Raw genomic sequence first — 22,120 nt, forward strand, 5'->3', positions numbered from 1 at the left:
GCTTTATCTACTCTACACATCATGAAGATTAAGAGGATATATTAACCAATGTTATGTCTTCAAGATCACACAGCTAATAAAGTGTCAGAGTTGAGATGCTACCATATTTCTGTAAGGTTAGACATTTCCAGATTCTGTATTGCTACAAAGTACTTGTACAAACCTGGCTCTGTGTGTATATGTGTGTGTGTGTGTGTGTGTGTGTGTGTGTGTGTGTGTGTGTGTGTGTGTGTGTGTGAGTGATTTGGAGGAAAGACATGAAGTTGTAAGGAGGGTGTGATGGTTGTTTGTGTATGTATGGGTCAGGAAGTGACACTATTAAGACTTGTGGCCCTGTTGGAGTACATGTGTTACTGTGGGTGTATGCTTTAATAGCTTAGTCCTAGCTGCATGGAAATGAGTAAGTATTCTTCTAGCAGCCTTCAGATGAAGATGTAGAACTCTCAGCTCCTCCTGCTCCATACCTGTCTGGATGCTGCCATGTTCCCACCTGAAGATAATGGACTGAAACTCCAAACCTGTAAGGAAACCTCAACTAAATGTTCTTATAAGAGTTGCCTTGGTCATAGTGTCTGTTCACAGCAGTAAAACCCTAACTAAGTCAGAGGGTATACAAACTAGTGGGGGCTTGTAAAAAACAGCCTAGACCTGCCAGCCTCTACAAGTTTCTATGTGTATGATTTCTTAGATTAAAGAGAATATTTGATTATGATAGAAGAATTTCTGGCAGAGAATCCTCAACTCTTCTACTCAAAAGACCTCTCTTTCTCTTTTTTATTGATTAGAGTCCAAATAACTTCAACTCTATTCTTAGGATTGCACCTTAATTACAATGGATTCTCAGTAAAAAACCTGATGTTTCAGTCTCTCTCTTCCTATTCTATCCCCTTTCCCCGTGTCTAATATTCAGAGCAGAATTATGCATCAGAATGACTTCCTTTTAAAAGCATGATTTGTAAGCCAGATATTAATGATACTGTAGTCACATTAATTGTTTCAACCTTAGTAATACAAAGGTGAATATTTAGATTGAATTCAATGCTTAATTTTAAAAATACATTTTATAACACTTATGATTACATACTAATGTAATAATGAGAACAACGGCAATAGTAACAACAACAACAGTAATAATAATAATAATAATAATAATCACCATTAAGCATTTACTATGTGCTCCTCACTGTACAAACTGTTATGTGTAACATTTTATTTAATAGAATAACCACAAATACTATTATTATTCCGACTTTTCAAGATTTGGGTTCAGAGAGTGCAGGAAATTTTACCCAGTTTCACTCAGTTAATGGAAAGAGTCTAGAACCTCTCTGACTCTTGAGGTTAAAGCTTTAATTATTAACGTTATCTAACTCTCTTAGTGAAAAGCAGGAAGATGATTTCAGAGCTGTAGTGAGGCCCTATAAGAAGAGGAAACATGTATTCTGATGGGTTCTTTGTGGGGAGGGAGGGGAGAGTCCTGCAACTTTTATTTTGCAAGAAAATCACTGGGAGTTCTTGCCTGTGGACACCCTAGAGATCTTACACTGGGTTTCTGAGGGGTCCAGACACCAGCTGGGAAGTCAGGTGACAGAAACAGTATTTCAGACCAATAAGATGATTACAAACGTGGGGTCTCCAGCAGGGCTCCAGGTGGTCAGGCATAGTTCTGGAAATCTAATGAAGCAATAACATGGGGAGGGCAAGCACTGAGCTGGCCTTGAACCGGTTTGATGACAAGCATCAGGGATAGGAATCTCAAGTTCATGCTTTACTTGGCCTAAAGGACCTGCCAGCAAACTTGGCTTTGCTGCCCTGTTCTTTCTTGATTCTAAAGATCTGACTGTACTTGGCTAGGCACTCAGATCCTTAAGAGGCACCATACTTGACCTGCAGATCCCCAGTACTAGGTCAGAGATGAAAGTGTCCTCAGTCTTCCCAGATCGATGGGACAACAAGATGCCCTAGCCTGAACAGCTTACTTGCCTATATAGACTCGGCCATAGAACCAATCTGGTTCACTTTGAGAATGAGGCAGTTGCAGGAGTTCTTACCCACAGCCTTGGCAATTCACGTAGGATTGGTTACTGTGAGGTCATCTCCCACCACCTGGATGCCTGCACTAGCTGTGTACTTCTGCCAGGTTTCCCCAGTCCTCCTGGTCAAAGAGGTTCTCAATGGACACTCCTGGATACTCCTGGATGGAAGACTTGTAAAGGGCCACCAGCTGGTCTGGTGTGATTGATGTACCTGCTGGAATCATTCTAAGATTTAAAGTCCAGGTCATACTTGCCAGACCTTTAGAACTCAGAGGCAGCCACATCCATGCTGATGAAAACCTGGTCAGTGTAGACAGCCTTTGCAATTGCAGTCTTCATCAGTTCCAGGACCTCTTTGTTCTCCAGGATGTTAGGAACAAATCTATCCTCATCACCCTCATTAATGGCATCCTTCTGGTACTTCTTGTTGATGACATTCTTTAGGTTGTGGTAAACCTCTACTTCAATGCACATGGCTTCTGGGAAATAGTATGCCCACACAGGCAGGATCATGACCTCTTCCATGGCCAGCTTATTGCAGGGATGAGAGCCACAGTTGATCACATTGAAAGCTGGGACAATCAGGATGACTTCAGGGTTGCCGGCCAAGTCAGCAATGTGATAGTAAAGAGGCACCCCCCTTTCCCATGGCACCAGTTTTACAGACAGCCAGGGATACTCCCAGAATGGTATTTATACCAAATTTAGATTTATTCTCAGTGCTGTCCATTGCAACCATCAGTTTGTCAATCTTGCACCATAACATTCAGTTTCTCGCTAACCAGAACAGGTGCAATAGTGTTCTTGATGTGTTCAATAGCCTTTGAGACACCTTTCCCGTGAAGCACATTTTTTTTTATTAACTTGAGTATTTCTTATATACATTTCAAGTGTTATTCCCTTTCCCGGTTTCCGGGCAAACATCCCCCTCCCCCCTCCCCTTCCTTATGGGTGTCCCCCTCCCAACCCTCCCCCCATTGCCGCCCTCCCCCCATAGTATAGTTCACTGGGGGTTCAGTCTTAGCAGGACCTGGGCTTCCCCTTCCACTGGTGCTCTTACTAGGATATTCATTGCTACCTATGGGGTCAGAGTCCAGGGTCAGTCCATGTATAGTATTTAGGTAGTGGCTTAGTCCCTGGAAGCTCTGGTTGCTTGACATTGTTGTACTTTTGGGGTCTCGAGCCCCTTCAAGCTCCGTGAAGCACATCTTATCATTGTCACAGAGTTAGAGTACCATGTAGATACCAGTGGATGCATCGCTGGGCACCACAGCTTGGAAGAGACCTCTTGAGGTGTAGAGATCCGTCTCAACAGTGCGATTCCCATGGGAATCAGAGATCTCTCTGGCATGGATCTTGAAAATAGATGTGGTGAAATTCTGGCCCTCAGATCCCCATGAAAGAAGGGAAGCAGATTCTGCAGACATGGAAGAGAGTAGTATTTTGATGTTTTTAATGAATTAAATAAAGTTGACTAATTAAGATGCCAGAGAACAGGACAACAGGAAATAGACATCACTGACACCACCACCAAGCAGCAGTACTTCATTAATGTCTTTTCTTAGATCTCCAAAAGGAAAAAAATCCATACAAACATATTCTTATAGGGTCTTCTAAGTTTCATAATCAAACCAAGACATAGCAAGCAGATAATACTTAAATGTCTGGCTTCAGGCCATACAGATAATAAAACGAGAGTCTATTTTCAAGTCTCTGTCTCCATGAGCAAGATATGGAATATTTTGTTATACATGAAAAAAGTTTATGAGTTTTAAGTGTCTTGGTTAAAAAATGCAATTATTTGGTTAAATAATTGAAACTACTGCTAGAAAGACTAAGAAATATTATAGAGATCAAACTGTGTTATGAGCAATTCCTCAAAATACTGTTTTGTTAGTATTTTTCATGATTTGTATATTTATATACTACATGCTTTGTCTTAATCCTTACTCTTAATTGATCTATAAATTATTCTGTGATGCTGATAATTTCATAAAACATCAAAAATAACTACAATATTTACCCCATTTCACTCCTCCAACTCTACTTATAATTTCCACTACTGTTCTTCCCTCCCAAATTCAAGCCGTTTATTTTTTTTATTAATTTTTATTAGTCCTTTAAATTTTGATATTATTGCATAAGTTTTCCTTTCCCTTCTAAACTTTCTCATATATTCCTCCTGGTTTTCAAATTTATGGTCTTTTTTACTTAATTATGATTGCTTGAGTGTATAAACAGACATACTCACACACATTATTAGATTAAGATTTACTTAGTCTGATTAATGTTACTTGTTTGTAAGTTTTCAGGGCTGACCATTTTCTGTTGGATAACAAATTGGTGTACTCTTTTCCCTGAGTAAGATTTCTCCTACTCTCATCATTCCTCAGTTGCCTGTAATTCTTTGTGTAGGATTGAGGCCTCATGTGTTTTCTCCCATCCATTCTTGTCATGTTTATATTCTTGTTTTTGTTCAGCTTATGTGTAGGTAATAACCTTGGTTAGACTTTGTGTATAGATTTTGACATTACTTGAAGTTATAGTCTCACAGCAAACTCCCTGATTATTCCCTCTCCTCTCCTCTCCTCTCCTCTCCTCTCCTCTCCTCTCCTCTCCTCTTCTTCTTCCTCTCTCTCTCTCTCTCTCTCTCTCTCATGTTCCTTAAGCCTTCAGTACAGGCATTGTTTTGTGAATGTATTCATTGGGACTGGGCTCCTCAAATCTGAATTTCCATTGGTTGTGGTGTTCTATAATGAGCTCCATCTGCTGCAAAGAGAAGTTTCCTTGATGAGGGGTAAGGACTGCACTTATCTGTGGGTATAAGGATAAACATGTAGAGTGTATTTAGGAATTGTGCTGGTACAAAAAGTTGTAGTTATAGGTTTTCCTACAAAATCCATGGCTTCTCTAGCCTTGACTCTCTACCTCTTTGTATCACACTTTCATGCCTTTCAATAACCACAGTCCCCCTTTCTAATGTGCATGCCTTTATGTTTTGTTTACAATCTACTGAGTTACTCAAGACCATCTGTGTGGCCAGGAATATGGAACTATCAAGTTGATCCTGGTGGTCCCACTCATGGATGCATACCTCAGTGCAACTATAGATAAGTATTCAGTGAGAATGGAGATGATCCAATCAGTCTCTCTTCCAGCCATGTCTGACTACTGGTAAGTCCTATCTTGTGCAGGAAACTATAGCTGCTGTGGGTTCATGGTTGCCATGACTGATTTGTAGGAGATAACTTCCTCCAGAGTTTCCCCCTATCTTTCTACTCTTATACTCTTTTTTTTTACTGTTCCATAATAATTCATAATCACCAGAGGCTGGGCACTTAACTGTCTCTGACACTCAGCACCTTGAATATTCATTGCACTCTCTGTCATCAACTGTAAAAAGAAACTTCTCTGATTACAGCTGAGAGTGATATCTGTTTATAGGCATACATATGATTTTTATTGTATTTATATATGTGTCTATATATTTATATTATCTATATCATAAATGTATATATTTACATAGTTTCATTTATATACATAAATATATATGCTTAGAAGATTACTTGACACCATATCAATTAAGCTAAACAACAATAGTAACTTCCGACCCAGAGTCTACAAATACCTTGGTTGCAGATTTTTGAATAGGTTTACAGTACCAGATATGAAATATCTTCTATAAATCAACTCTCCAAACATTTAAGAGGGGAGTTGGTTGCCCGCCAAACAACTATCCCACCATTGTAGTGATGAGCATATGTTTTCTGATGTGTTAGTGTTCTGAGATAAACAGTGGGGTAAAACTATGGATGTATTTTCTCCCCTACATCTCATAGTGCTTTCTGGCACCATGACTATTATCCACCAGGGAGGAAGCTTCCAGGCCAATTTCAGCATGATTTCCTTATAGCTTGCAATCACAGTATGTGGTGTTTTTAGCAATATGTCTTTATCATGTAGTTCTGGCGGACAACAGAGGAATGTCAAGAGGCTATAATTTTGCAGGCACCACTGGATCATTTATAAACAACCAATCATAAGTGAGTATTCTATATGTGAAACTAGTTTTGTTGTTTAATAACCATGGGATTCAAGGAGCAGCATTATCCAGTCAAGTAGGGTATCATCATTTTTTTATTTTAACTTTTTTAGCTTACATTTTTAAATGACATAGAACATGGTAGGTTTCCTTGTGGCTTTTCATATACCCTTCATTTGGATTAACACTCTTACCCTGCTCTTTTTCTTACTCATCCCTCCATCTGTTAAACGTCGCCTCTTCTAATATTGCCCTTCTAGTATGTCCTGCCTTCTATTCTCTTCTAAACCTCTTTCAATAAGGCAACACTCTGATGGCCACTTTTAAATTTCTTTTATGAAGCTTTTATAGGCGATCCAAGTTAAATACACAGATCTAAGTATTGAAGGCTATGGTTTACCTATGAGAGAGTGTATGGGGTATTTAACTTTCTATGTCTGGGTTATTTCGCTCAGTATAATTTTTTCTACTTCTGTCAACCTATCTTCATATTGCATTTCTATTTAAAGCTTAATACAATTTCACTTGAAATACATTACATTTTCATCATCCATTCATGAACAATAGTATTAAACTTTGAAATCACATTGTTGATACAACTATGATAGTTTTTTCCTTTTTACATCTTTTAAAGCATCAGATTGACAGATGCTACATTCAGTAAGAATCTACTCATGTAATATCTTCTATTTGATAAATAAGGCCAACTATAAGTTTTATGAAATGTGGCAATACTGGAGAACCATGGGTGATTAAAGCTAATAAAGTCCTTAACACAATTCTTCTAAAAAGCTTAATTAAAGTTAAGCAAGACTCATTAATTTCCTCACATTTATTTACCTGTTCATTTCATCATTTAGTCCAGTCTTTCATTCATTGACTCTTATACATTAACTATTTACAAAATGACTTGTTCCTTCATTCATTGACTATTATAAAGTAAATAGCCACTAAAGGACATGTGTTCTCCCAACAGTAAGAAAATACAATGTAAGTACCTATGTGGAAGTAACAGTAGTCTGACTAGAGAGGGTTGACCCTGAGCCTCCATACATCTTTCAATATTTAAGTCTTGGTTAATGTGAATGTGTCTTCCAGCCATCAAGTTGGATTAGGATAACTCTAATTCCTGTTAGTTCACAAATCTGTGATTAAAGACTTGATGGAAAGAGTTCCTTCTGGGTTGGCTAACTCAAGTCATCCATGTTATAATTGGGAGGATTCCATAAGCACTACTCAGACTGGCCTATAAGAGCAGTCCTTTCAATTTCTAGGACAATTGCATTTCTAATATATGTCATAGTGTAGACATATTCCAACAAGAAAATGAGTAAATGAAGAATCATATTTGTTTAGAACAAATTGCATGAGCCTGGTCTCTGTGGTGTCTGAGAACTACACATGCATTTTCAGGAAATGCCACATACCTAATAGATTTCAATAACAGCCCTTTGGTTAGACAGTGTGAATCCATCCACACTCTCTTCTGTAGAAAACCACATTGAAACCAGAGGAAACTTCTGAAAAAAAACTGACTCCAGACATTATAACTGCTATAAAATATGTTGTCTAGATTCCATTTCTAGTGCTAGACTTTTCAATTGAGTATGAAGAGCTTGAATTTTCATAGTTCTATCCACCAAAGATGTTCCACCAACTTAGTGTAACTGGGTATATGTTAATGAACTTTCTAATAAATTATCTATCTAGAGTATAAGTGCCTCTATGGGTTTACAAAGGGTGGGAGTAAATATATGAATCAGAATTGAATAAGGTACATGAGAAAGTTCAAATAACATGTGACCTATATTACATTATTTGACATAGTTCCTAGCTCACTTAACCCTATGCTGCCTCCTCTTCACCGTCTGCTTACCCACAATCTACTTTTTGGCCTTTCCCCATGTCTATAATTTTCCCCAATGTCTTCTAACTTCCCCATGTATGTTTTGCAGTACACGATGTTTGTGAGTACACTTATCTCTACCCATTTCTCTGCTTTCTCACTCTTTGTCTAAAGTTAGGGTAGTTTTCATAAGCATATATACATCTTTCCCATTTATCTTTTTTATTATTAATCATTTTATTCATTTACATTTCAAATGCTATCCAGCTTCCCAGTTACCTCTCCACAACCCCCCCATTCCATTCCTCCTCTTCCCCTACCCTTTTGCCTCTGTGAGGGTGCTCCTCCATCCAATTACCCACTTCTGTCTCACAGCTTTAGCATTCCACCTATGCTGGGGCATCAAGCCTCAACAGTCAAGATCCCCCCTCCCATTAATGTCAGATAAAGTTATTCTCTGCTACATATTGTAACTGTTTCCATGGATCCCTCCATGTTTACTTTTTGGTTGGTGGTTTAATTTCTGCAAGCTCTGGGTGGTCCAGTTAGTTGATATTGATCTTCCTATGGGGTTGCATTCCCCTTTAGCTCCCTCCTTCAGGCCTTATGATTCTGTCTCTTAGAGATTTTCTTTGATGGCACTAAGCCATCTTCTTTTACAGCCCTCTTTGGTACTTTTATCTTGACATTTGCCTTTGTAGAAACCATGTTTATATAGTACTTCACATGTTGTCAGCACATGGTAGGTACTAGTACATACTTTCCACTGGGTAAATGTAGACAGGAACAAGTATTATTGAATTACTGATAATGATAAAATTGATGGTCAAGATTATCTTTCTACAACTCTTCCTAATTTTTCTATGTTTTGTAGCTTATTTTAAGCTACATATTCATGTAATACAATCACATATTTTAAAGAGGTAGAGATTAATTATTTAAAGGATACTCTGAAATACAAGATGTTTAATTATGTCTTTATCCTGTTATCACATACTAAGCAATTTTGTATGCCCCAACTATGACTTAGATATTCCACTCCTGAAAATATACCCAAATGACTCTGTGTAATGAGACATGAATATCTGTGCATCTATGCTCATAGCTGTCATATTTACAATGTCTAGAAAATAAAAGCTCCCGAGATACCCAAAAACTGATGGGTAGGTAACACAGGTGTGGAACATATGCCCAATATAGTATTACTGAGCTGTAAAGAGAAATAGAATTTGCAGATAAATAGGTAGAATTGAAAACATGTTCTCTCACATGAGGATATAAAGATGTTAACTTGATTCTTAAGGGCACTGTGTCTAACGTGAAGCAGCTGTACACACCAGGAAGTGAAGATAGAAAGAAGAAAGAGATTACCTTAGTTAGCTTCAGGATAGTAAATTGTAATTAAAGAGAAAATAAAATGGGGAATACTATTAGTGGAAAGTTTAGGAAAAGAGGAATTTGAGGAAATTGGGAAGATGGTAGGAAAGGATGAGAAAGATTTGTAGAAGTAGATGAAGTTTAATGAAATTATTTGGAAAACAAGAAATTCCTACCGGTGCAATAGCAAATGAATATTGAAAGGGGGTCTTTAATTGTACTCTGTAAGTGTTCAAAGCCCATAGGGTCAAGGGTGACCAGTGCCTGGTACTGAGCTTAGCTAACGCTCAGGTCTTAGTAGGAAGTAGGCCCATGCAAAAGTATACTTCTGATGGTTAAGTACACATACACATCAGCCAACTACCTACTCCATGCCTATGTTTATACTCATAGACAACTACAGCTCCATGCCTTAATCTGAGAACTCTCTCCTTAGAATGAACAATACTGCATGTAGAGATTTGTGGCTGCCCAAGACACAGAATATCCAGTGTGGGGCGGTGGACTGTGAAAGGTACTCTAATTCCTGGTTGAGATAGGTCACATCCCCCAATAGCCTAAGGGACAGCAGGAGCATTCCTAGTCTCCCAGGAGATCAGACCCCTCTCACTTAGCTACAGCCCCCCCACAGTCCTCTGGAGAGAGGTTTGAGACAGATCAGTCATGTAGGGCAATGCCCCAAACCCCTCCTCCACAGGTGAGGACCTGACCACAGGTCATGTCGGTTCAAGACAGATCAATCCATAGAAGCAGGACCCTGCCCCAAAATATGTAGATGAGGTATTCCCAAGCTCTCAGGCCAAACCAATGGCCAGCCTCTCACCCATCTTGAAACTGTATTTAAGAATTCTATCCTGAAAGAATAAAAGTATGCAAGGAATCATTCCATTGTCTGAGAGCTTCTGTCATAAGAGCTGTAACACTGCTGTTTGGGGAAGAGTACTCTCCCAAAATCACCTCCAGGAACTCCTCTGCACCTACCTCCCACTGGCTAGTCAGTCTCTGGCTGGTTTACCTCAGTCCAGCCCAAACAGAAGCTGCAGCAGAGGAAATGGAGGCTGAACAACACCAGCAGGAGGTGGCAAAAACAGTTCCTCCTCCCTGCCTGAGTTCTCTCCCCTTTGCCTGAACAGCACCTAGTCAGACCAGAGATCTCCATGGAAAGCATCCAGTGTGCAGCCACACAGTCTAGCTTTAAACAAGTCACTAACATCATGCCTTATAAAGCTCTAGAAATATTGTATAAGAGGAGAAGAAGTGTATAAAACCAAAAGGCATGATGAAGGAATACAAAATTCCACCCCTCAGAATTAATAAAGATACTACAAACATTAACTTATATCAAGAGTAGAAAGCTTCTGTAAGGAAAAGGACATAGTCAATAGGACAAATGAACAACCTACTGACTTGGAGAAAAAATCTTCACTAAACCCACATTTGATAGAGGACTATTATCTAAATATATATAGAATTCAAGAAGCTAATCCCCCTAAAAAACAAACTCCACAATCAAAAAATAGGGTATAGAACTAAACAGAATTCACAAAAGAGGAATCTCAAATGGCTGAGAAGCCCTTAAAGGAATGTTCAAAGTCCTTGGTGATCAGGGAAATGCAAATCAAAATGACCCTGTTATCCCCACCTAATACCAACCAGAATGGCTAAGATCAAAACCTCAGGTGACAGCACACATTGACCAGGATGTGGAGAAAGAGGAAACTCCTCCATTGCTGGTAGGACTGAAAACTGGTTCAACCACTCTGGAAATCTGAGATTCCTTAGAAAACTTGGGAATGAATGGATCTACCTGAACATCCAGCTATACCACTCTTGGCCATATACTCAAAAGATGTCCCACAATGCTTCAGGGGCACATGTTTTACTATGTTCATAGCAGCCTTGTTAATGATAGTCAGAAGCTGCAAACAACCCAGATGTCCCACAACAGAAGAATGGATACAGAAAATGTGGTTCATTTACACATTTATACTTTCAGCTGTTAAGAATGAAGACATCCTGAGATTTGCAGGCAATGGATGGAACTAGAAAATATCATCCTGGGTGAGGTAACTCAGACCCAAAAGGACATGCATGGTAGGTACTCACTAATAACTCTATTAGCCAAGAAAAGTCCAGAATACCCAGGATTCAATCCATGATGGGCCCAAGGGAAGACGCCATAATCCCACTTGAAGGGAGAAGAAAGCAATCACACAACAGGGGAGGGAGGGAGGGAGGGAGGGAGGGAGGGAGGGAGGGAGGGAGGGAGGGAGAGAGGGAGGGAGGCAGGGAGGGTCCTGGGTGAGAAAGGGGATAGGGAGGGGAAGAGGGGACTATGATTAGGTATTGAATGGAGGAAAAGGATTGAAGCCCTGAGGGCTTCAATGAATGGAAAGAGGCAACCTCAGGAAGTAGGTGGGAGGTGGGCCCTCCAGAATGTACCTGAGACTTGGGAGACTCTTGGGATTCAAAGGCAAGGACCTTAGATGAAATGCCCTACAGTGGGGAGAGAGAACTTGTAGAGCCTACCTCTCGAGGAAGGACATCAAGTGAGAGGTGGGGTTGCCATCCTACAATCAAAAACCCTGACCCATAATTGTTCCTGTCTGAAAGAACTACAGGGACAAAAATGGAGAATAGCTTGAGGAATAGGAGATCCAGCCACAGATCCAAGGTGGGATCTAGCTTATGGAGAGGGCCCAAGGCCTGACACTACTACTGAGGCTATGGGGCATTCACAAAAAGGGAACTATCATGACTGTCCTCTGAAAGACCCACCATGAAGCTGAAAGATGTAGACATTTACATCCAACCCATGGACAGAAGCTGGTGACTCCTGTGGTTGAATTAGGGAAAAGCTGGAAGAAGATGTTGATGAGGGCAACCATGTAGGAGAACCAGCAGTCTCAATTAAGCTGGACCCCCAAGATCTCTCAGACACTGAATGACCAACCAGGTAGCATATACCAGCTAATATTAGGCCCCCAACCCATATACAGCAGAGAATCACTGGATCTGGGTTCAGTCAGAGAAGATGCACCTAACCCTCAAGAGACTGGAAGCTCTAGGGAGTGGGAAGGTTTGGTGGGGTGGGGTTGGGGATAGGGGTGGTGACATCTTCGTGGAGATGGGGTAGGGGTAAAGAGGTATGGGATGTAGAACAGTAAGAAGGTGGACGGGGTGGGGGATAATATCTGGATTGTAAAGAAAAGATTAAATAAATTAAAAAAATTCACAACTGCATTGTAATTCTCTGTTTAATAAATTGTTTGTAGCCATGGGGATAAAAAAAGAGTAGTTGCCCACATTTGGGCTTATGAGACTGACCATCCCAACAGTCAGTTAAGGAAGGGTCCTTATGGATCCCTAACATTTACCTTTAAACTATTGGCTAATGGTCAAACTATATAACATTTTATAATCCCTTGTCAGTATACATATATATGAATTTATCTCATGTTTACATCTGTTTATTTTTTTCTATTTTTTTTGGAGTTGGGGATCGAACCCAGGGCCTTGCGTTTGCTAGGCAAGCGCTCTACCACTGAGCTAAATCCCCAACCCTGTTTATATTTTTCTAAAACATGACTTACAGTATTAATTAATAATCAATGATTTATTATTCATTTTTGGTGATTGGAAGTATATGGTCATGTTACCTAACAATTCCCTATTTTTTTGAGGGACTATTCCTTATAGATGACATCTGTGTCATCATTTGGTGGAAAATGCAAAAATTCTTTGGCATTTATAATAAGAGGACTAATACCATTTGTGAGCAAGGAGCCACCCTGACTTAATCAATTCCTAAAGTCAATCCTAAGAATCGTTTATAGTCTCATCCTGGGCATTCAATGTTGCAACATATGAACTCACAGAAATGAGGGACATTGGTATTCAGGTTACAGCACTCCCAATGTTCCAGACATCACTCAGGTGTCTAAATAAACAAAGTGAAATTGTGTATTCAGTAAGATTAAATGAAAGAATAGAGAGTAGGGAAATATAAAAATCCAGGGAGTATGCAAGTATAAGAGTCTTGTTCTGTTTAGATGAAAGATGGAGAAACTAACAAGTTGATCAAACTAAATGCAGAAAGAATTTTTACATTTCATTTGTTTACTGAAAATAGTTTTCAATACAATATATTATGATTATGGTTTCCACATCCCAGCTTCTCCCAGATCCTTATACTTTTAACACCCACCCAAATTTACACCTTTACTTTCTCTCTCATTACAGTATAAATAAGTACTAAATCCTAGTAATCTTGTTGTTGATGATGATATAAATAAGAATAAAACTGAAAAATGCTAAAGCAAAAAGCTCAAGAATTATTTTCTTTGCATGGGTGTTTTGTCTGCATGTGTATCTATGTACCATGTGTCTGGTGCTCAAAGAGGTCAGAAGTCAGATACTCTGAAACTGAAACTTCAAATGATTATGAGCCCAATAGTGCTGGAAGTCTTCCATGAACAACAAGTGCTCTTAACCATTGGACTATTTCTTCAGCCCAGATGAAATACTTCTTGTTACAGAGCACCTAATGCATGATATGGGGCAGATTAATATTAGCAGATTAATAATGTAGGGGCAGAATTCCAGGTAGAGTTTAATATTCAATATATATTCATTCCTAGAAAAATAATCCAAATACGGTCAAACCTCTCCTCAGAAGTTTTGTTCTCCAACATCATGCATTTTATGGGAAGAATGAAGAGACATTGCGCACTGAATGAGAAAGAAGCCAATGGTAGAATTGGCACTGTAAAGCTCCACTAGTCTCCATTCTACTGCCAGCCTTCCTATTATCTGCTGACCCTCAGCTCCTCTTATGAAACCTAGCCCTCTTCTTGGGTGTTCTAAGTCTTCTGGTTTATCTGTTTTTCTTGTTGGGCCCTCCACCTTGGCTTGCTACCAAGTGCATCCTGCAAATGTTTATTTTTATAAATGTTGCATATCCAGGGCAGGAGAGAGGGAATAGGACGAGCCAGCCTCATTTACCAAAGCACTTTGGCACTGTGCTCTCCAAGTCATTTCCGCAGGAGGCTGCCCTGGACAGAGTGCACTTACTCCCAGACCTCTCATTCCCACTTCCAAGCAGAAATCTTTGCAGTTACAGTCAGAAGCACTACAGAGTTCTGAGTCAAAGCCTCCTTTCCTGAAAAGCTGGTGGTGGCCTTCAACATCCTGCCATCACCTTAATAGCGACACTTATCTATTCTCCAAGGAAATAACCAAAACCCCAAGTGAATTGGAGAAGTACAGACTTCATTAAAGAAAATATAAACATTTAATAGGAATTAGTCTGTCCCAGCTACTGGGGGTTCCAATGTCCTGATGGAAGAATCAAGGAGGCACTATCTTTCTAAAGACTTCATCATAGAGTTCTTTAGCTTAAGCATATGACATCACAAAATCCCAAATGATCTAGAAATTGATACCACTTTAAAGAATGTAAGACGAAAGACATAAATGAGAGATAGAGTATGGGTAGGAGAAATGGAAAGAAAGATGTTTTCACAATTTCTGTGAAGCAGTTGCTGAAAAGCGTCAGGTTCATTTCATCCTAATTTCCCTTCTATCTAGCTTTTACCTCCACTTTTCCACAAAAACGATGGTTAACAAGGTGATCATTGTCAGTCACATGCCTGAACCTCAGAATTTCTTTGAATAGCTTTTACCTCCACTTTTCCACAAAAACGATGGTTAACAAGATGATCATTGTCAGTCACATGCCTGAACCTCAGAATTTCTTCAAAATCACCATACTCATCCGTGAATTGTTGGGTTGTTCTTCAAAACTTTTCTTCATTTGACATCAAGACATCTCACCAGCTAGTGGTGAGTCTGAAGCCTAGTGCTTCTGGTCCTGAAGTTGTGTTGCTGGGCTATTCCAAACCTCAACCTTGGGCATCTTCTCTACCTCAACTCACTCCCTCGGTGATCCCATTTTCTCTCTTTGCTTCAAAGGATACCTGTATAGCCCTTCTTCCTCAGCCCAGTATATTTTTCAACAGTCCAGGTTCCTCTCTTCTTGCAAGCCTCTTGCTTTGCCATTTTCAAATTAAGCTTTTTATCTTTTCTTAAGCATTTAACCCCCTTTGTGGATCATCTGATCTCAGCTATACCTATTTTCATATTTCTTGATATAAAACTCCCCTCTGTCTCATAACCCAGTCATGGCAGACAGGTCTGGGTTAATTCCAGAATATATTCTGCAATCAGTTTCATTTGTACCCTCACTGTCATCAGCTTGTCATCAGTACTACACTTTCCTCAGCCTTCTTGGTTTCCTTGCCTTTAGGTTTGCCCAAATGCAACATGGCTGCAACTCACTGGCTTGATATTTCTAATAAACAGATCAGATCATGCTGCTGCTCAGTTCAGAATTCTCCTAAGGTCTCATTCAGAGAAAGTTGAAAATCTTTAAAACAACTGTTAAGGTCCTAATCAATCTGGCCAAGAGTCCCCTCCCTGATTTCTTTGATAATCATCTGTGCCACCTCTGTTCCTCTGCTCCAGTTGCCACACTAATTTGCCTGAAAATCTAATCTCTATGAATCTAATAACTGATTTTCCCATTCTCTAGGTCACTGAACAAGGCCTGGTGGAACTTTCTACGTAAGAACGTCATTATACTTTAAACTATAACTCTAGCATTCATTTTCATTTTCTGTCCTTTTGTGCTCTTTATTCGTCTCAATAACACTCATTGACATCATTTACTGTATACATCTGATTTATTTTCCTTATTTTTTCTCTGTCTCTTCATACCAAAAACAAAATCATAGAGGGCAATGCTCTTTGTCATTTTTCCCACTATATCTTTCTACCCATCATCTATCTGTCTGTCTACATATCTACTCCATATCTATTGCCTATTTATCTATCCTGGAGACTACATAATAATATTTAAGTTATAAATATTAATTGCTGGTTAATTATTACAATAATTATAGCATTTTCAAGAAGTATATACTATATATTAGATTTAAAACAAATATTTATCAATTAAATGATTTTGCATTAAGTAAATAAATACAAACAGGAGAGAGAAAGGGCAGTTCCATAAAGATTTGGCAAAGCCAAGAAAGTCTTCACAAAAAATAAAATGAAAGTATTTACTGTGTTTTAGGTTCTATGCATGTCAAGTGTCCTCTAAACATCAGCTCATTAAACCTTAATGACACTGCGAAGTAAGTTTATGAAGTTACTGTATCTGATTGATAGCTTAGAAAACTGCTATGCCAAAGCCTTTAACTTACTTTCTCATAATCAATGCAATGACTTTTAAAATAGCCCCAAAGCCAGCTGTTTTCTGTCTTGTTCCTGATTATGGAATGACACTCCAGAAAATCTCTTCGTGGGAAGGACTATTCCACTACAAATCAGATGAAGCAGTAAATCAGATAAAGATACATCCAATAAGCATGATCACTTGTTTATAAATGTATTATTTTAATTATTTGTTAACTATTATAAGTTCATAATATTTCTATTATAAGATATACCATACCCATAAGACAAAAATAGTAGTGAAACTTTCCCTACAGCTAATTTTGTTCTAAATCTTTACTATCTTTTTTTTTCTTTAGGAGCACAGAGAAGGGAGGAAATTATTTTATTAGGGGCAGGCAATCTTAGACAAGGAAGTTCTAAGAGGTGTCTGATGTTCACAGTCCTACAGGATGGCTCAAGACCACACGGAGGAAGTCCATTCCAGGAAGAAGAAGCAGCAGGAGCTAAGGATAGAATTAGGGCATGGTAGGATCCATTCAATGGAAAGAGCTTTGCAGGTGTTATAATTAGATGAATGAAGGTTAAGTTAGAACTTTAAGGGCAGTAAGAAACCATGCTGTGGCCTGATTAGATCTGTTTTATTGAAATCATTTTAAGAGCCACCAGGGAGGATAGATGGTCAGAGATAGTAAAGGGGACAGGATGTTGGGTTAAGCATCTTGCAATACCTGGGGAAAGATTATGAAACTAGCTCTTGGGCAAAGGTAGTATGGATGATGTCTCAGGTAGACACTGAGAGGATTTATCAGTCCTTCTCAAATACATTAAATTCATTAAATTTCTGGGAAACTTCAAAACACTCTAATACACAGAATGTAGCTTGGACAAAATAAATTTGGAAATTCTGAAGAACAAAACAAGACAGTTCATAAAGTTCCATAGGTGATTGCAATGTATAGTCAGCTTTGAGAACTACTGGTTTGTGAGCCAATTAGAGAATTAACTCATCTGAATGATTAAAGTTTTTATGAAATGAATAAATTGAACATAGAGCAAATTTTCAGCTGATGTGATTAAGAGACCTGGTATTATTTTAGTGTTTTATCCCCCAATCAGAATTGCTACAACAATTTGAATTGTTGAATTGCTTGAGACAAATGGTGTATTGCTCAGCTAGATACTGTGGTAATGATTGTCGAGGTCAAGCAAGATAATGCACGCACACAAGTGGTAAGAACCACAATGAATACACAAGTTGACCAATGAATCATAATCAGTGTGGATATTATTTACTGTCTTTTAAGTAAGCCTACAACTTAAAGTTTCTGGAAATATCCAGGAACCTGGAGATAAACTCCTAGGTATCTAAGAGATAGTTCAGATAGCTGATGATGAAAATTTAGTCATGTTCTCTGCTATTGTGTGTGCTTAAACTATAACAAAGCAAGTCATTAGGGAAAGTTTATAGGCTAAGATCTGGAAGAAAGACTAGGATGTTTTTGTTCATAGCCACAGTTTTCTTTGTTGTAAAGAAAACATAAGAGTAAGCCATATTTTAGAACATATGTGGAAGGGTTAAATGCCATGATTGTTTAAGAAGACACATGTAGTGTGACTATAGGAAGCATTCAGAGTATAAGAATCTGGAAAGAAAGAAATAGAAAGAACTGGCAGAAACACTAAGGAACAGAGAGGTCAGAGCTGAAGAGTGCATTAGTGCAGGTTGCACTGAATCTGTTAGGACCTCATTGTTCTCGGTTTAATAAGCTTTAGAGTTAAAGAATATTTACATAAGTGGTAATTAACTTCCATCATTCAAATTTTACTTTTCCAGCACTGTCAATAAACAAAATATAGACAATCACAGCATTTTTTATAAAGAAACATCTCACTGCTGGTTTTAAGACTATAGATTTTTATTTTCTAGGCCCTAACTGAAAGAACAGCAAGTTACATAATATGACAAGAGGTACTTTGCTTAGGAATCACAAATCACACTTTAAAATTACTTTTATGAGGCCAGTCCTCATAAAAATTCCTTTATACTACTTCATAAATGCATATTTACTAGAGAGCAGATGACAATAATCTCTGATATTGCCATAATCATGGTAACAGCCATCATTGACATACATGTATATTTCAATCTCTACACAAAGTGCTTTATTTATGATTTTCCTGCATCCCAAGAATGAATGAAAGGTAAATTTTATTACTTATACTTTCCATATTGAAAAATATGAATCTAAAACACTACTGACAGCTCAAGATCAGACTATCAATATGTAGTATGACCCACAATTTACATGACTCTAGTCACTTCCATGGTCCATTGTTTTTATTTAATGCTTTTGAGTTTGTCCTACTATTTTATGAACATGGTGACCAGTGGGGCTGATTAATAAAATTATCAATTGACGCTATCAATAAGAAAAAGAAAATTGAATCTTAATGTCATTTTTTCATATCGTCAATTCTTTCAAGATGGAATTCAGTTGGGTTCTGTCCTGCCAGATATACTACCAGTTAATGACAATATATCACAAAGGCTCTTAGGTTTGGGGTCACTTATACAAAGTAGATACTTTCAGATTAATAAAGGAAGAATCAGTCAGATCAGTTGAGTTATATCCACTACTCTCTAAACATTATAAACAAATTAATTATCGGCAAAAATCCTGCATGAAATTGGGCCAGATAAGAATCCTAGCATGTGTTTTTGTTATATGTTGGAGCATCTTTCGGGTATTGGATATTATTGCAAAAGCTTGGATTAGCTAAGATATAATCCACAGACCAAATGAAGCTCAAGAAAAAGGCCAACTAAAGTGCGGATGCTTCAGTCCCTCTTAGAAGGGGGAACAAAAATATTCACAGGAGGAGATACAGAGACAACGTTCAGAGCAGAGACTGAAGGAATAGCATTTAGATCCTGCCCTACCTGGGGATCCAGCCCATATATATACAGCCACCAAACCCAGACAATATTGCTGATGCCAAGAAGTGCATGCTGACAGGAGACTGATATAGCTGTCTCCTGAGAGGCTGTGCTAGAGGATGAAAAATACAGAGGCATATGTTCAAAGCCAACCATTGAACTGAGAACTTGATCCCTATTGGAGGAGTTAGAGAAAGGATTGAAGGAGACAAAAGGGTTGGCAACCACATAAGAACAATAATACCAAGCAACCAGAGATCCCAGGGACTAAACCACCATCCAAAGAGTACACCTGGTCAGAATCATACCTCCAACTGCATAGTTAGCAGAGGATGACTTTGTTGGGCACCAGTGGGAGGAGAAGCCCTTGGTCCTGCCAAGGGTGGATCCTCCGTGTAGGAGAATGTCAGGGTAGGGAGGTGGGAAGGTGTGGGTGAAAGGGTGGGGCAACACCCTTATAGAAGTAGGGGGAGAGTGGATGAGATAGGGAGGTTATGGGCAGGAACCTAGGAAAGGGGATAATATTTGAAATGTAAATATTTTACATTTATTTTACATTTATCCATTATTTTATTGGATTTTAAAAATCCAATAAAAAATGTTAAAACAAAAAGAACCTAGCATGGTGGCAGGAAGGAGTTTAAAGACACCACACATAGCCGAGGTGTATTGGCAAGTGACAGCTTCTTCTGAGGACATACCATTGGCAGGTTGCCTATGTCCCAGTGGATGATGCCAAATTCATCTGTATATCATATGCTGATTTATTTCAATTGATTATGTAAAGAAAAAGATGGTGATGATTTGAAGCTGTGAAGAGATCCATTGGGAAGGGCAGCTAGGCGTAGGTTATTAGAAGGAGGGGTGAACATGACTAAGATATAGTGTACATGCCTATGAAGTTTTAAAAGATAATAATAAAAAAATATGCTCATATCCCCCAAAACGGTGTTTATTTAAAAATTTTATATTTATTAATGATGAACCATTATACATTATTTTTCTAATTTATATTTAATATTTTTCTTAATAAATTTCTAAAATTTGGCTACAGGGTAGCATCCCCGAAAATCACCTGAATTACTGTCTCCTCACGCTCACAGTTTCTACTCCATCTTCCACTCAGTCAGGACGAAAATCCTGCCTACATTTCAGAGGGCAGAGCCACTCTACCATTATCAGTCTCCACTTAGCTGACAGTAGCATTTCCCCATAGATAAGGACAATAAATTCATAAATCATGATAGTTACAGATATCCCTTTTAATGAACGCAGAGAATGACCATCTAAGAGGAAGCAACACACTCCAGCTGATTGTTTAGGCTTATGGGACCTGATTTTAAAGTCAGTGCCAGCCTCAACATCTAGCTCAAGTCCTTTGCTTATTCTTCTGTTTTATCTTCTCTAAGAATAGACTGTATTTGTGCTGTTTTATATAGAATTTTAAAGTACTTTTGTGGGAAATGTTCACATTTTCGTGTTTAGAGTTGTGTTTTTAGTTTCCTTTCCTTTTTCTTTGATAAATAATCTGGCAAGAGCAATTTAAGAGAAAAAGCTCCTTCTCTTGATTCATTGCCCCAGAGTGCGGCCCATCTTGGTGTAGAAGTCACGAGGTGAAGAACATCAGGCAACGCGTCTATGACTCCTGCAATCAGTAAAGAGAGAGCTAGATTAATTTATGTTACTGCTCAGTTCCCTTTCTCCATTTATAAAGTCCAGGTTTCCAGTCAGAGAATGGTTCTACCCACAGTTGGCAAGGCTTTACACCTCAAGGAATTCAATCAAGATAATCCCTCAAGATATGTCTAGGATGGTTTCCACTCCGGTTCTAGATTCTTGCAAGCTGCCAAAAAACATGATCCCAGCTGAATATATCAAAATACTGTTTGTTTTTCCATACCTCATTCATCCAGTTGGGGCAGGAAACTGGACACTCATATCTCAGTATTATCTTTCCTTCATTGAAGTTATCTTTGAGAACATGTACTCTGGTGGGACTTCTATGCTGAAATTCAGGCAGCAAAATTTCTTCTAGTAACAGAGATCTTGGGCTACATTCCTGGATGGTAGCTACACCTCTTTCAGTAATAAAGCCAGCATTTGAATTTCTTTCTACTTAACTTACTTGTACAACTTGATTTAAAAGCCTTCCAAACCATCACAGTATTTAAATAAAAACAACTAGGGATCAAATGATTGGCACCGTGCTTCTACTTCTGTCTAGAGGGATGTCTTCAGGTGTTTTTTCTTCTGATGCACATTTATGTGTATATTTACTTGTACCTAGAAGTAGATATATGACAAGGGTTTCCTTCCCAAGTTTTCTTGTTAAAAAAATGAAGGGAAGAGGGATGGAAAAAAGGTATCTGTGTGGGGGACTATGATGGGCAGCATTTGATAAAAATAAATAAATACATTTTAATAATCAAAAAGAAAAAAGGTTCTTTCTCTGAAAGGAAGATTTTTTATTTTCTATTTTTTTATTGTGTAATTTTTATTTACATTTCAAATGTTATCTTATGGGGTTGCAAACCCCTTCAGCTCCTAAGGAAGATTTTTAAGATTTACCTTCTTATCTCCATTAGACCAACATCACCCTGGTCCCTGGGCACCACTGCCTTCATGCTTCTACTCCTGGT

At 38.5% G+C, this 22,120-nt stretch overlaps 1 pseudogene; it reads right to left on the reverse strand.

The window, feature by feature from the left end:
- Nucleotides 1-1,761: 1,761 nt before the first annotated feature.
- On the reverse strand, nucleotides 1,762-3,463 carry Eno1-ps16 (enolase 1, pseudogene 16; annotated as a pseudogene).
- Between the last annotated feature and the right edge of the window lie 18,657 nt (nucleotides 3,464-22,120).

This window comes from Rattus norvegicus, chromosome 5 (assembly GCF_021556685.1).
Source record: "Rattus norvegicus strain SHRSP/BbbUtx chromosome 5, alternate assembly SHRSP_T2T, whole genome shotgun sequence".
Lineage (NCBI taxonomy): Eukaryota > Metazoa > Chordata > Mammalia > Rodentia > Muridae > Rattus > Rattus norvegicus.